General features: G+C 38.9%; 2 long non-coding RNA genes and 1 pseudogene across 2 annotated transcripts; 1 reads left to right on the top strand and 2 right to left on the bottom strand.

Annotated features, from left to right (window-relative positions):
- Positions 1 to 4,386: 4,386 nt before the first annotated feature.
- Positions 4,387 to 5,617, bottom strand: LOC4350318 (uncharacterized). The gene is made up of 2 exons (XR_001541089.3): positions 4,943 to 5,617; positions 4,387 to 4,823 (listed from the first exon to the last, which is right to left on the bottom strand). It is a non-coding gene; the product is annotated as an uncharacterized lncRNA (long non-coding RNA).
- A 3,851-nt stretch (positions 5,618 to 9,468) lies between these two features.
- Positions 9,469 to 10,053, bottom strand: LOC136354013 (uncharacterized). Its single transcript, XR_010737694.1, has 2 exons — positions 9,780 to 10,053; positions 9,469 to 9,662 (listed from the first exon to the last, which is right to left on the bottom strand). It is a non-coding gene; the product is annotated as an uncharacterized lncRNA (long non-coding RNA).
- A 2,102-nt stretch (positions 10,054 to 12,155) lies between these two features.
- LOC107276460 (cycloartenol-C-24-methyltransferase 1-like) lies at positions 12,156 to 13,949 on the top strand (annotated as a pseudogene).
- Positions 13,950 to 15,389: the final 1,440 nt, after the last annotated feature.

Below are 15,389 nucleotides of genomic sequence, written 5' to 3'. Positions count from 1 at the left end.
CCGTCTCAAGCAACATACAGACGGTCGAATGTAACGGACAGCTCACAGTGAAATTCAACTATAACATAACTTTTTTAGGCCAATCCTTCACCCAGTCCAGCAGTTTCCGACTGTTCATTTGAAAACTGAATGTAATTATTTATAAAATATTCAAGATGATATTAGGGTATACACAAGATTGCGTTAAAGAGATAGGAGATGCTCACTACTGGAGAATGCCTCTTTTCTCCCGGTTCGCAACCCCCTGTAATCCCGGATTGCAAACCGGGAGAAGGAATCTGGGACTAGAGATGATGATGATGATGATCTTTAGTCCCGGTTTAAATACCCGGGAGTAATGATGCATCTCTACTCCCGGTTGGTGTTACCAACCGGGAGTAGAGACATTTTATTTTATTTGCTTGTAGATTATTGTTTTTAGCTATTTGCACTTGTTTTCCGGCTGAACTCATACACGGATCATCTCCCGACATCCCAAATCATCCACAATCCCAAATCATTCACGACAACAAAATCATCATCCATTATCTCAAACCATCCACAACAACAACTACAAGAATCTATTTAATCTGTGACGAAAAAATTCGTCATGGATCACTTAAAATTCGTCACAGAAATTTGTCTGTGACGATTCTACTTATCGTCATCTATTGAGCGTCACAGATTAAATCTGCCGATGTTTTCTCCGAAATCGTCATGGATCAGCACAATCTATGACGTTTTTTAACCGTCATGAAATGCTTTTGGGCTCGTGTAGTCCAGCCCAGGCCCAACCTTTGTGACAAAATTAAACGTCACATATGGTTGCCACGTGGTGGCCAACATGGCAGGTGACGTGGTTGTTGACACGTGTGTGATGACGTGGTTGACACGTGTGATGACGTGGCAACCAACTGTTTTGATGGCCCATTAATTATTTAACAGCGGCCCATCATTTTTTTTAGAACTAGTCCATTTTAAAATAGGCCTATTTTAAAATTGGCCCATTTTGTTAACCAATTATCAGATCAAAGCCTACTAAACAGTCCCATTAAATTTGAGCCCACCAAATTCAATCCAATTTCTCATACCATCTCAGATTCAAACATAATAACAGATACTATCTCAGATTCAACTAATAACAGATACAATCAGAATACAACAGAATTCAAACAATAGTTCATCTCAGATTCAACCTAATAACGAAATCTGAAAACAGAAAACCAAAACAAATCTTTCAAACATTCAATGGAGTCACTCCATGCTTCTCATCCTCCACCCATAGCAAGTAGAGGATTGAATTACAGCAAGGCTTTCTTGTTGATGTGCAAATGGAATTTTTTGCTACAACTTATACATAGCTTCTTGAGATGTGCTGCAAAAATACAATTTTATTGTCAATACCGGGAGTCAACAATATTAAGTCACTAAACTACTCAACAATATTAGTCCTCCCTCCTAATTTTCTTTTTCTAAATGTGAGGGAAAAGCAAAAAGGTACCAGCCAAAACCAAAGTAATGATTTATCCATACTAAAAGAACACAACTGATAGGTAAACAATCTAAACTGTTCACGTAGTAATTTTCTCATAATCAGGAAAGTAAACCAAATAATTTATCCAACATGATGTTTATTCAGCAAAAAATTTTGGAATGGACAGGACTGTGAACGTCAATATGTCAAGTTAAACTATTGGTTGTGCATCTTTTAAGTATAGATTATAGGTATGCGATCTTAGTACTTCAATCATTGCAAGCACAATATTTTTGTGAGCAGATACAATATGTTTGAAGGAATATGGTGAGTGCAACATAGTCAAATACATAACTTGGTTATAATGGGATTTCAACAAAGAGGGCAACACTCAATGTCTTAAACTGAAGCTTTATGGTAGCATGGGAAGTTGGTTACCTGTTGTTAACGAACTGAAATGAAGATAAGCAGAAACAAACCAAGTTTCCACTAATTTTTGCACCTATAAAAAAGAAAATTAATCATCAAAGATCAAACCATACGAGTTTGATTTCTTATCACTTAAGTTAGAGAAAGACCTAATCCTTGTACTCCTAGCAGCCATTAATATCTTACAGGCAAAAGGAATTCCAAACAGACAATGCACAGGATTCCTAGGGCAGGAATTCCAAGTGTAAAATGAACTAGGACTTTTGGCGCGCTTCGCTGCGCCCCTCTGTTCATTTAGGGCTATGCAGTTAAGGGACAAATATACACTAACATGGTAGATTACTTTGAGGAAAGCAAATAATAGGAGCATAATAATAGATGAAAAGAAGGAATTTCAAGGAATAGCCAATATAAGGGACAATGTTGAGTACAACAGGAGTAAGATTTCCTACCGTACAACTTGAAACTTGGAAAATTTTTTGAAAATATACAATTTTTTTACTGAAATTGTAAGAATATACTGATTAGGGAAAGATTTGCGGAAATATACCGCCGTCGCACTTTGGTTAAGCGAGAGCGCGATATCACATAATGTATTAGTGAAGGTGCCAGCGTTATCGTTAATTGAAACCGCGGGAGCGCTAATGCATCGGTCTCGCATTCCAAAAACGCTCGTAGAGCGATTTCGCGGCCGTCTGACGCGAACCCAGACCGGCGGGGCCCCAAGCAGTCTCGCGCTTTGACAGCGTGAGAGCGTGTCCCACCTGCTAATTGAATGCATGAGCCATGCATGCACGTACTGGCATATGTCCATCTATATGTGTGTTCAGCCATATATACATGCATGCTTGGCTAATGTATATACGTATACATGCATGAGCCAACAAGAAGCTAGATGATCTATTTGACGGCTATATATATGTGTATGCATATTCGTATATACGGCATGTTCACTTGTGGCCTGCATGGACACGATTCAGCGGCCGTATTCACTAAGGCTATGCACGTATTCGCTGGTATAGCCGGTATTGATTTTTGATTGAGCGATAGCAAAGCGCTCTCTCGCTTTGCCAGAGCGATACCGCCGTCGGTCTCGCGCATTGGGACAGCGATACCAATATCGGTCTCGCACTTTGCGCGTGCGAGACCAACGGCCCACTCGCGCCCAGTCGTTTCGCCAATGTGGGTCCCGCGACATGCTCGGTCTCGCGTGTTGGGATTACAAGACCGATTTCGCTCTCACGCTTGCACACCGTGATACCGGCGTGACAACGGATCAATTCCTTCACGTGGCGCTCTCGCTCTACGAAAGAGCGATATCATGACAGTCTCGTTGTTTCCACAAGCGACACCGCCAGCTCAAATGCACCCTCGCGAGTTGATAGTGCGATAGCGTGGCGGTATCGTATTTTGTTGTCGCGAACCTCGGTATCGCTCTTCCAAGCCGCGATACCGATACTATATTTGTGCAAATCATTCTCCATCCGGTATATTTTAGCAAAACAAATCTATAAACAGTATATTTTCAATTTTTTTCTTGAAACTTGCAGGTAGATAAGAACATCCCAGCTAACTAATTTGTGCAGCAAAGCTCTATTATCAGTCTGTTTGTGCAGCAAAGCTCTATTGTGCAACTAATTAGCAGTGACACCCTTAATATACTTAAGCTAAATGGCAATTCTCACATATACAAAGATTGTTATAAAATGAGATGGCAATGCAACTGCTTAGGACTGAGAAAGCACAAGCTCAAGGCTGATTGATAGCCAAGCATGCACTTACAGTCTTCACAAGCCTGAGCACCTTCTGTGGTAGCAACCAATCATTTTTATACAGATATGACAAAAATAATTATCAGATTCAATATTCACATTTACAATTAGATTGCACTTATTTCTCTCTAAAAACATATTCTACATATAATTTCAAACTACCATCTAGAGTAGAAGGTAAACTGGAAAAGAACATAGATATTAGCAATATTTATCCTTCTTGTACATAGAAACACAACTGTAATGTACATTCAAATCTAGTAATCTGCTTTTTAATTAGCTAATGACGATGGCTCGGCGCCTTACCGTTTGTTTTAGACATTGTAAAACTAGAACTTATATGAGTAGAACGTGAAAGCATCTAGAGCAGACTAAACTTGATAGGAACCAATGTGTTTCTTGTGGTGTTTCAAGGTTGTCAGTGAGAAAAAGTTCTTATCAAGAACATGTAAACAGATAAAAGGCAAACATATTTTTGGCACATTGTGCGGCACACTAATGGCATTACAGAGGGCACCTGATCATATCTATAACGAAGCACAAAGGGTCAAATGATCACCACAAAGCCATTAACCGAATTAATTGGCTTCCCTAAAACATCTCTACTAAACTAATTATTTCGGCATTAGGTAGCAGAAAGGTAAATTGATCAGCTAAGATATTCTTCAAAATATCTGGCAAGTATGAAACCCTTTTATCATTTATGGGTTTTGCAAAAAAAAAGGCGTTCTATTGGTCAATCAGGATATATAAATCTTCAAGGAAAAAAAATACATACTTCATAGATAATGTCAGAGAAGGAAGAATGGCAATGGGCAGCTGCACATGTGAACCATAGAACATTCGTAAACAAAATTCATGCAACGATACCAACACTGAAATGTTTGCAGTTCGACCAAAAAAATACAACCATTATAGCTAGTTTTATCACCATGTAAAGGGAAAATCTGGAGGGCTTGACCAAATCTGGCGCTATGTTCTGCTTTGAGCCATCGTCAGGCCACCACACGCGCAGCACGGCGGCACCGCTGGGCGCTGGTTTGCCACGCCATGAAGAGCGAGAGAAAAGAGCACGAGGTGGGGGATTAGGGTAAGAGGCCACTGAACCCATCCACATCGAGATGCAGAAGGGGCGCCAGCCCACTGGAGCTGGAGAAGAATTGCACCGGCTGAAGAGAACACAAAGCAAAAAGAACCAAATATGAATTACAGAGACAAAGAACTACTAAACAACGGAGAATTCATCACAGCAATAGCCCATGGCAATGCAACATCACTGGATCCAGACCTTCATGGCAAGCTTGAGCTCATGTACCCACCGCCTGCAGCCACAGCAGGTGCTCGAACAGCAGCGCGTCCATGGCGACCGCCACCGCACCGCCGCGGGCCCGCTGCCCAGCCACCGCGAGGAAGCGCCGCACCGACCCGGTCTCAAGCACGGCCGAATCGACATGGAATAAGCTCCTATCCCCCTTCGTCGTCCCAACCTCCACCCAAATCACATCCGTTGTCGTGGACACGGAGGCGGAGGAGCCGAGGCGCCGGTACCCGCCCCGGGGGGTGGGGGGATGAATAGGGCGGCGAGGCGGCGACGAAGGGGCTGCATCTGGCCACCTCCTCGTCGTCGGCGGTGAGGAGGAGATGGCGATGGCGCCGCCACCCACTCTTCCCCCAAGGTCAACGAGGTCGCCGCCCACTCTTCCCCCGAGGCCGCTACCGGATCCGGGCGGGACGAGGCCCGCCGTCGCCGGATCCGAGCAGGACAAGGCCTGCCGCCTCCGGATCCGAGTGAGACGAGGCCCGCCACCGCCCACTCTTCGCCGAGGTCGTCGCCCCCGCCGCCGTTAGCTCCAGGCAGAGCCGCCCCAGCCACCGCCAGCTCCAGGCCAGAGCCCGAGGCGGCCGAGAGCCCCCCTTGACGCCGCCAGCTCCTGCCACCGCCGCCCGAGGAGGAGTGGAGAGCAAGAGAGGAGAGAAAGAGAGAGTGAGGGGAGATGATAGAAAGAGAGAGTGAGTGAGAAGGGGAGATGAAAAAATTTGAAGGGAAGAGAAGGGAAAAACAATTAATTTTAAAATATTAAAACTTCGAATCAAAAATTTATGGTATTAAATGAACTCATATGAAAAATTTTTGTAGAACTCGTTGAGATCTACCAATTTTCTTTTAAACATTTCTCCATACGAGTTTGATTGAACTATGAAAAATTTGAATTTTAAAATATAAGAAATTCAAATAATATTTTGAAGCAATATATGATTTCAAATGAAAAAGTCATCAATAACAAAGTTGTATAACTCATCAAGATCTACAACTTTAGTATTGGTCATTTTTTCTATATGACTTTGTTTGAATAGTTTAAATTTGAATTTCAAATTATGACAACTTCAAACAACATTTTTAAATACTAAATGATTTCAACTGAAAAAGTCATCAATATCAAAGTTGTATAACTCATCAAGGTATATAACTTTTATTTGGGTCATTTCTTTATCCGGCAAAGCGACTTGTAACATTGTTCACAAAATGTACATATCTCTCTAATAGTTTATAACTTTTATTTGGGTCATTTCTTCATCCGGCAAAGCGACTTGTAACATTGTTCACAAAATGTACATCTCTCTAATAGTTTATAACTTTTATTTGGGTCATTTCTTCATCCAGCAAAGCGACTTGTAACATTGTTCACAAAATGTACATATCTCTCTAATAGTATATATACATATCTCTCTAATAGTATATACTATTAGAGAGATATGTACATTTTGTGAACAATGTTACAAGTCGCTTTGCTGGATGAAGAAATGACCCAAATAAAAGTTATATACCTTGATGAGTTATATAACTTTAATATTGATGACTTTTTCAGTTGAAATCATTTAGTGTTTGAAAATGCTGTTTGAAGTTGTCATAATTTGAAATTCAAATTTAAACTGTCAAACAAAGTCATATAGAAAAATGACTAAAACAAAAGTTGTAGATATTGATAAGTTATACAACTTTGTTTTTGATGACTTTTTCAGTTGAAATCATTTAGTATTTAAAAATGTTATTTGAATTTGTCATAATTTGAAATTCAAATTTTATATAGTACAATCAAACTCAGATGGAGAAATAACCAAAATCAAATAGGTAGATCTCAATAAGTTGTACAACTTTGTTTTAGACAAGTTTTTCACATAAGTTCATTTAGTAAGATAAAATTTGATTCGAAGGTTTAATATTTTGAATTAATTGAAAGAAGGGAGGTAAAATAGACTTCTCGGTGAGTGAGGAGCAAAAGGCCTATTACGGGCCAGCCCTTTTGCTCATCTCTCGCCGAGAAGTCCATTCTGCCTCCCTATTTTCAATTAATTTCAAAAATATTAAACCTTCAAATCGAATTTTGTCTTACTAAATAAACTTATGTGAAAAAGTTGTCAAAAACAAAGTTGTATAACTTATTGAGGTCTACCGATTTTATTTTGGTTATTTCTCCATATGAGTTTAATTGACCTATATAAAATTTAATTTTCAAATTATGACAAATGCAAACAATATTTTCAAATAATAAACGATTTCAACTGAAAAAGTTATCAACAACAAAATTATATAAATCATCAATATCTACAATTTTTGTTTTTATCATTTTGCTATATGACTCTGTTTCAATAATTTGAATTTGAATTTCAAATTATGACAAGTTCAAACAACATTTCCAAATACTAAATGACTTCAACTGAAAAAGTCATCAACAACAAAGTTATATAAATCATCAATATCTACAACTTTTGTTTTGGTCATTTTGCTATATGACTCGGTTTCAATAATTTGAATTTGAATTTCAAATTATAACAACTTCAAACAGCATTTTCAAATATTAAAAGATTTCAACTGAAAAAGTCATCAACAACAAAGCTATATAAATCATCAATATTTACAACTTTTGTTTGGGTCATTTTGCTATATGACTCTGTTTCAATAATTTGAATTTGAATTTCAAATTATAACAACTTCAAACAACATTTTTAAATACTAAATGATTTCAACTGAAAAAGTCATCAACAACAAAGTTGTATAAATCATCATTATCTACAACTTTTGTTTTGGTTATTTTGGTATATGACTCTGTTTCAATAATTTGAATTTGAATTTCAAATTATGACAAGAGCAAACAATATTTTCAAATACTAAATGATTTTAACTGAAGAAGTCATCAACATTAAAGTTCTACAACTCATCAATATCTATAACTTTTATTTTGGTCATTTCTTCATCCGATAAAGTGATAGTAACATTATTCACAAAATTTATATATCTTATAATGGTTAAAAATAATGGATACAACAATTTAATTGGATTTTTTTTTAGAATTTTAGGATATGATACACAATGAGTCATGAGCGTTCTAGAGGGCGGTTATTGATTTTTGTTATGTACAATGATTTAGTTCAACATGTTACATATTTTTAATTAATTTTTTCGTTGTTATTTAATTGGCATGCAAACGATAGTGTCTACCTTCAAATGATGCATTTTTAATTTTGTATAGTAAAATATAGCTAATGTGATCTTGATTTATTTATTTAGTTATAAAATAAAACAATAGCTATGACTGTTTTTATATTATGTTAGTTAAAACAAAATAGAAGATGGGATAATTGAGCTGGAGAGGAGAGGATGGGAGAGTCAGAGAGGGAGGGCCAGAGGTATATTTAAGGCAAGAGGATACGAGGAGATTATTGTTTTTCAAGATAGATCGAATGGATCCTATAAATACAATTTATCTTACGGCTACTAGAAATACTTTGGGTATTGTATTTTCTAATTAAACTACTTAAATTTTTATAATTTAAGTGCATGTTATTAATCAGAAGATTTAAAAATCTATTTGATTTTTTCTTAAAAATTTATGGATGAGTGAACCATAGCTAGTTCGTAGAATATATATGTCCCAAATTAATGAATTTCTATAATAATATTAGCTATATGATTTTAATAATATATGTCCCAAACTTGGATCTTCAATCTTAAAATATATAATAGTAAATAATCTATTGGAGTGTACCAATAAAAAATTAGCTATATGATTTAGATAATACAGTTGTTTAAAATTTGTTATCATAAAATATTTTTTCCATCTATCTAAAAGAAGAAAATAGTAGAGAAAGGAAATAGGTGTGGAGGTATGCACGCACGTACGTACTGGACTGGCGGGGATGAGATATGCGGGCCTTTTTTTGTCATTTTCTTTTTGGTGAAATAAATATAATGACAAAATATAATTGGTAAAAAAATATTTCCACCTTTCTAATAGAGGAAAATAGGAGAGAAAAGAAATAGGTGGTATTCCTTTTTTACTTGGACAAATAATTTAATAGTAGAAAACAATGGGTCCACCGTATATTACAGAAAATCGACGGCCAAATGTTTTGTTTATTCTCAAAATTTTTGTGATTTTTCTAATTTATTAAAATGTCATGCGGCGACGTAGGAGCATTTGTAGGAGTGCTACGTGGTGTCCTGAGTACGATTGTAGGATGTTTAATGGACTACTAGTATATAATAGACGATATTACACTAGTGGAGAAGTGCTTTTTAGTCCCGGTTCGCAACCCCCCTATAGTCCCGGTTTTCAAACCGGGACTACCAATCTATCTTTAGTCCCGGTTCAAATACCCGGGACTAAACATCGATATTTAGTTTCGGTTAGTAACACCAACCGAGACTAAAGAGAGGGTTGGGGCAGTGAGATGGTCCCCTTTTTCTTTTTTTTTCTTTTTCATTTTCTCCCAAATCAAACCCCCAATCCAAAACTCAAAGTAACATCTCAAATCTACATCACAAATCAAAGTTACTTATACACACAAATTAAATACATCACAAATCCTATAAAAATTACAAACAAATCAAATACATCGCAGATCCATACAAATATGCAATGAATCACAAAATTATTCATCCAAAAGTACATCAGTGAAATCACAAATAATTAAAAAAAACAATACGGGCTGCCGCTGCCGCCGGCCGCCTGCCCGCCGCTGCTGTGCGCGGCCCACCGGCCGCCACCAGCGGCCCCGCCGGCCGCCTGCCCGCCGCCGAGGGGCGCGGCCTCACCGGCCGCCGCACGGCCGCCTCGCTCCGCCACCGCCGCACGGCCGTCACCGCCCGACCGGCTCCCGGATGGCCGCCGCCTCCCGTCCGCCGCACGGCCGCCTGTCGCGCGGCCACCTCGCTCCGCCGCCCGACCGGCTGCCGCACGGCCGCCGCCACCCATCCACCGCACGGGCGCCTGCTGTGCGGCCGGCTACCTCCGTCGCCGCCGCCCGGCCCGCAGCAGAGAGGAGAAGAATCGGAGGAGGCGGGGAGGGGAATCGGAGGAGAGGGGAAGGGGGAGGAAGGGGAGATGAAGGAGAGGAGGCTGGTATACCGAGGAATTAAACAATGGAAAAGGAGAGGGAGTCTTAAAATGAAGGAGAGAAAAAAGGGGAGGGGTACCGGGTACCGAGGAGAGGGTAGCGGCATGCGCGCGGCTCGGCAGTTCATTTTTTGTCCCGGTTTGTATAAACAACCGGGACTAAAAATAGATCTTTAGTCCCGGTTGTTTATACCAACTGGGACTAAAGATAATTGGAGCTTGACTCCACCCACCAACTTCTTTGAACCGGGACTAAAAATGATCTTTAGTACCAATTGAGACTAAAGATCAAAAATTTTTTAACTGGGACTAAAAATGATCTTTAGTCCCGGTTTTTATTGCATCCGGGACTATTGTGGAATTTGGTCGACCGACCAAAGATGGTTTCTCCACCAGTGTTAAGATGAAGCAAGCTAATGTAAAGGTATAAAATAACGGATCCATAAATTTAAATATAGTGCTACATGAGATTACACAGTGCCACGTGATGACCTAAGAGCGCTTATGGAAGCACCATGTGACTATATTTATAGAGTAATAAATTTTATTTTTTATAGTATAGAAGATCTTATTTTAAAAAGACCGTCTATTTTTTTTCCGATGGTTATAACATCGTACATATATTTTCCTTTAAGGCTTTATAGCATTTTTTTTTATCGTGCGTTCACCGTACATATGTACGCATGTTCCTTTGTATATTTCCATCCAAGTGAACAGTTTATCAATGTTTTTTTTGTCTCTATAGGTTTTTTATCGTACACACGTATGTTCTTTGTTTCTTTTTTAATAAACAGTACCTAAAGATTCATATATGTATGTACTTCCTCCGTTTCATAAGGTAAGTCTTTCTAGTATTGTCCATATTCATATAGATGTTAATAAATCTATACATATATGTGTGTCTAGATTCATTAACATCTATATAAATATGAGTAATGCTAGAAAGTCTTACATTATGAGATGGATGGAGTAATTACTTTCATACGTACACGTATGTAAGTATTTCCATCCTACGTAACTATTTTCATGTAAATAAGTATTTTTGGTAAATTGCTCGGATATAGAAAGCATAAACTTTTCAAATAGATCTAATCCGACGGTTTAAAATAATGAGTCCACCATTTTAAATGAAAATCGATGGTGGGATTGTAGAATGTCACATGGCGGCCTAGGAGCGCTTGTAGAAGTGCCACGTGATGGCTTTGGAGCATTTATAGAATACTTAATAGATTTTTAGTATATAATAGAAGATAGATAGATGTTATTGGTGGTAGGCCCATACCAAACATAGCAACAGGTGAAGATTGTGACAGCGTAAGAGAGATCTTGCACAGCAAGTATAGTAAGGTTGAGTGATCACTGATCAGCAGGCTATACAAATTGGTCCACATTAGCACAATCCTATATGGAAGGGAGAGAAACAAAAGGAGCGATCAGAAGAGAGTCGGAAATTCATCTGTCGTGGAGCACTAGCACAAGAAACAAGCTAGGCTCTATCGCTCTTCTGCACCCAATGCACTTGAGAGGTTATTTGGTTAAGTGCCACACAGACACACAGTATCACGTCAAATGTTAGACATGTTATAGTTTATTAGGTTAGTTTTTATTTGTTTGTTTCAATTGTGATAAGCCACACTTTGTTCCTCCATTGGCTTGTATACCATATACCTATTGTCTAGCCAGACATTGCCTTACTTGTGGCCAATAAATTGTTGTCCATACTTATAGCAACTTGAGTTATGTCAATGTTATCCAGGGTTTCAAATTTTGAAACTGACACTTCTACCACAGGTGGGCGATAGAACCGAAATTTCTGAAATTTTGGAAATTTCAGAAAAATTTTCTACGGAATTTTTTGAATTTTTGACAGAATTTGAATAAAATTTGACCAAATTCAAAAAAAGAAATTGCAAAAAACCGAAATTTTCGGGCGAAACGTGAGCATTTCGGTGAACCCTGATGTTATCCAACAATCAAGCAAGTGCTGGTCAATATAGTTTATGCGTTTTGTGGGCCTCTATTTTCTCTCCACCATCCTGTGTGACCATAAGATAGAGAGAGATGTTTATATCTGATCCAAATATTCTGTACACACGCAAGAATAAAATGCTTGAGAATTTATGCACAGATGGATTTCAAGTTGTAATAAGTTTTGTTTGCTTGAATCTTTTTTTCAGATGGCATGGAGAAACTTTACGCGAAAGCCTTAAGCGCCGGGAGCATTTTCTGGCCCTGCAACTCGGCCTCAAGAAGGGGATGAAGGTCAATGTTCTGTTAATTAACAACCTTGCATGCGATGGGACATGGCAATGTGATTATTGCTACTGATGACACAGTTGAATCATGCATTCCTTCTCTGTATATACTGCAGGTCCTAGACGTGGGGTGTGGAATTGGAGGGCCCTTGAGAGAAATTGCCAGATTCAGGTAATGAAGATTCTATAATCACCACACAAATTTATGCTCATGTGTAAATTGACTTTAGTAAAACAATAATTCAATGCTACCCAAATTTAGCTCAGCATCGGTGACTGGATTGAACAACAATGACTACCAGATATCAAGGGGCCAGGTAATGAGTTCTTGTTTCTTTGTTTTCTTTTTTTTTTAACTTTTTTGTCGGGAGTCATAATATACTCCTTCAAGTGGAAAAAAAAAATGAAACTGCCACCATGGCGAAATAAACAGTTGAAATTTGATCTTCAATTTCAGGAACTCAACTTTTCTGTCGGTTTGAGTGAAACTTGCAACTATGTGAAGGTAGACACGTACCCTCCAACCACCATTTCAATATTCTAGGATCATTTCAGCAACAAAAAAAACAAATTGCCATGCAGGGTGACTTCATGAACATGCCAATCCCTGATTGTACCTTCGACGCAGCCTACGCCCTCGACGCGACGTGCCACGCCCCTGACGCTGTATGCATAGTAGCTCACAGAGATCAAAGAAAAAAAAATTTCCCTTTAATTTATCATATCTCCAGCAGATTTGGTAAAATGAAAATCGTTCTCGGTGTGTGAGTTCGTTCAGGTCGGTGTCTACAGTGAGATCTTCCGAGTGTTGAAACCGGGAAAGTTGTTCGCGATGGACGAGTGGTGCCTGACTGACAAGTATGATCCTGACAACGCGAGGCACCTGAGCATCAAGGGGGAGCTCTAGCTCGGCAATGGCTTGCCGGACATCAGAACCACCAGGCAGTGCATCCAGGCTCTGAAAGATGCAGGCTTTGAGGTGCAAATGAACTTAATTGCATCTTAATTTCAGAGCCCAGCAAATTAAAGCTTCTGAATTCTTCAAACCTGCAAATTGGCAAATCATTTATTTATGACCAGATCATCAGATTAAAGCTTTCTTAACTCTATGATCTTGTGTTTATGAAGGTTATATTGGCGAAGGATATGGCAGAGGAATCGCCGTTGCCATGGTACCAGCCTCTTGATCCCAGCCAGCTCTCGCTCACACACTTCCAGTTCACCCGTATCGGCCGCTTCCTCGGTCAAACACTGGTTAGTAAGCAGTTCATCACCCAGACTGAAGCAACTGAATTTTTAGCATGTTCTTGGGAGAGACTGTACAGTACAATTGACTTCTTTTTACCTGCGAAAAATCCACAGTTGAAGTCGCTTGAGTTCCTCCATCTTGCCCCGGAAGGAAGCCTGAGAATCTGCAGATTCCTTGCGACATCGGTCGATTCCCTCGTGAAGGGCGGGAAGTAAGTCGATCAGCCCTGCCATCCTCGAGCAAATTTGAAGCAATAAAGTTTGAATTCATGTCCAACTTGAAACAAAACATTGCTGATTGAATGGTGATTTTTTTGTTCCCAGGGAAGGGATATTTACACCCCTTTTCTTCGTCTTGGCTCGCAAACCTCTGCAGAAGCAGGAAGAACAAATCTGAAAAGAGCAAGTGTGGTACTAGTATCACCTTTACTACTACTTTTCTACTTTCAATGGTGTGCCAAGTGTTTGTCATAAAATGCAAAACAGTTTGATCAGAGTGTACTTGTCTGAACCTGCCTGTGAACAGTGTGTACATGGAAAACATTGGTTGTAAACTTAGTAATTTTGTTATGTGGAATAATTTCTGTATGTACATGAATTCAATAAAAAAAATATGTTCCATCTTTCTCTTTTTCCAGTAAATTCAACATCAACAACAGGCGGAGTGTTTCAGTCAATAGTATTTCACCAAACCGGAAATAGAACACTTTAAAGACTATTAGGACTACTTTGAATCAAATGATTTACGATGGAATTTTAAAGGATTCAAATCCTATTTGGCTATTTGACACAAAGGATTGGAGCTGTCCAAATCCTATGAAAATCCTATAAAATAACTCATTGCATGTAGATTTTAGAAGAAACTTAGCAAGTGCTTCAACATCATGGAAAATTCCTTTGAGTATCTATCTCTCTCATTCGATTGCAGTATTTTTATGCGGTCTAATCAAACGACTATTCATGTGTTTTGCAATCTTCTATTTTGCACTTACATTCCTATTAAAATCTTATATTTTTCCTACTCTGTTTTTCCGCTTCCAATTTGAGTACAAATGTCCATGTTTACATCGAAGTAAAATACAGTTAAAACCTACGGGGCATTGCAGAGTACCTGAAGTTCTGAACATGATCCGCATATTTCTGAAATCAAAAATAAAAAAACAACACCGAAACATAATTACGAAAGAATTGACAAGAGATGGATGCATCGATGACAGCGAAAGAATCAAACGGGAGTAGATGCATCGATCAGAGCAAGTTCTATAATAGAGGTAACTACTGCCTTTAATTTTATCCATATCATCCACCAATAAATTAAGAAGCAACGTATACAGTAATTCACCTCAAATATATAAATACCAATGCCTCTATTCCTCTCGTACCTTTTTTGGAGTTTATGTGGTTGTTAACTTTCGCATCAGAGCCTCCATCTCATCACCCAATCAGATGTGATATTCTTAGAGGCAACGCATCAAACATTACCATTACAGTACTTGCTCTCATGCATCTGCATCGCCACAGTAGCGACTCAAATGCTAACAACACGTTGGTGTATGAGTCCTCCCCTAGGCCATACTGCAGATCAAGTGATCTTCCGATCCCCTCAGACATCTCTGGTACAGATCGAATGCTCCTTGATGGCGGCACCTAGGAGGAAGCAACGTAGATAAGTGACAATGGCAGCGGCAGTGCAAAGAGAGGTGACTCACCTAAAACTGTTTAGGGGCCTATCCAGGTGCGCTTTTATGGGCCCAACTGAAAAATGTTTATGTGCCTGTATTTTATATTGGTTTAAGCTCTAAAACTGTGTTTCTAAGTAGGCCCTTACCGCGGGTAG

The sequence above is a fragment of the Oryza sativa genome, chromosome 11 (genome assembly GCF_034140825.1).
Source record: "Oryza sativa Japonica Group chromosome 11, ASM3414082v1".
Taxonomy (NCBI): domain Eukaryota; kingdom Viridiplantae; phylum Streptophyta; class Magnoliopsida; order Poales; family Poaceae; genus Oryza; species Oryza sativa.
The sequence above is the reverse complement of the archived record's forward strand: the minus strand, read 5'-3'. Positions and strand labels throughout refer to the sequence as shown.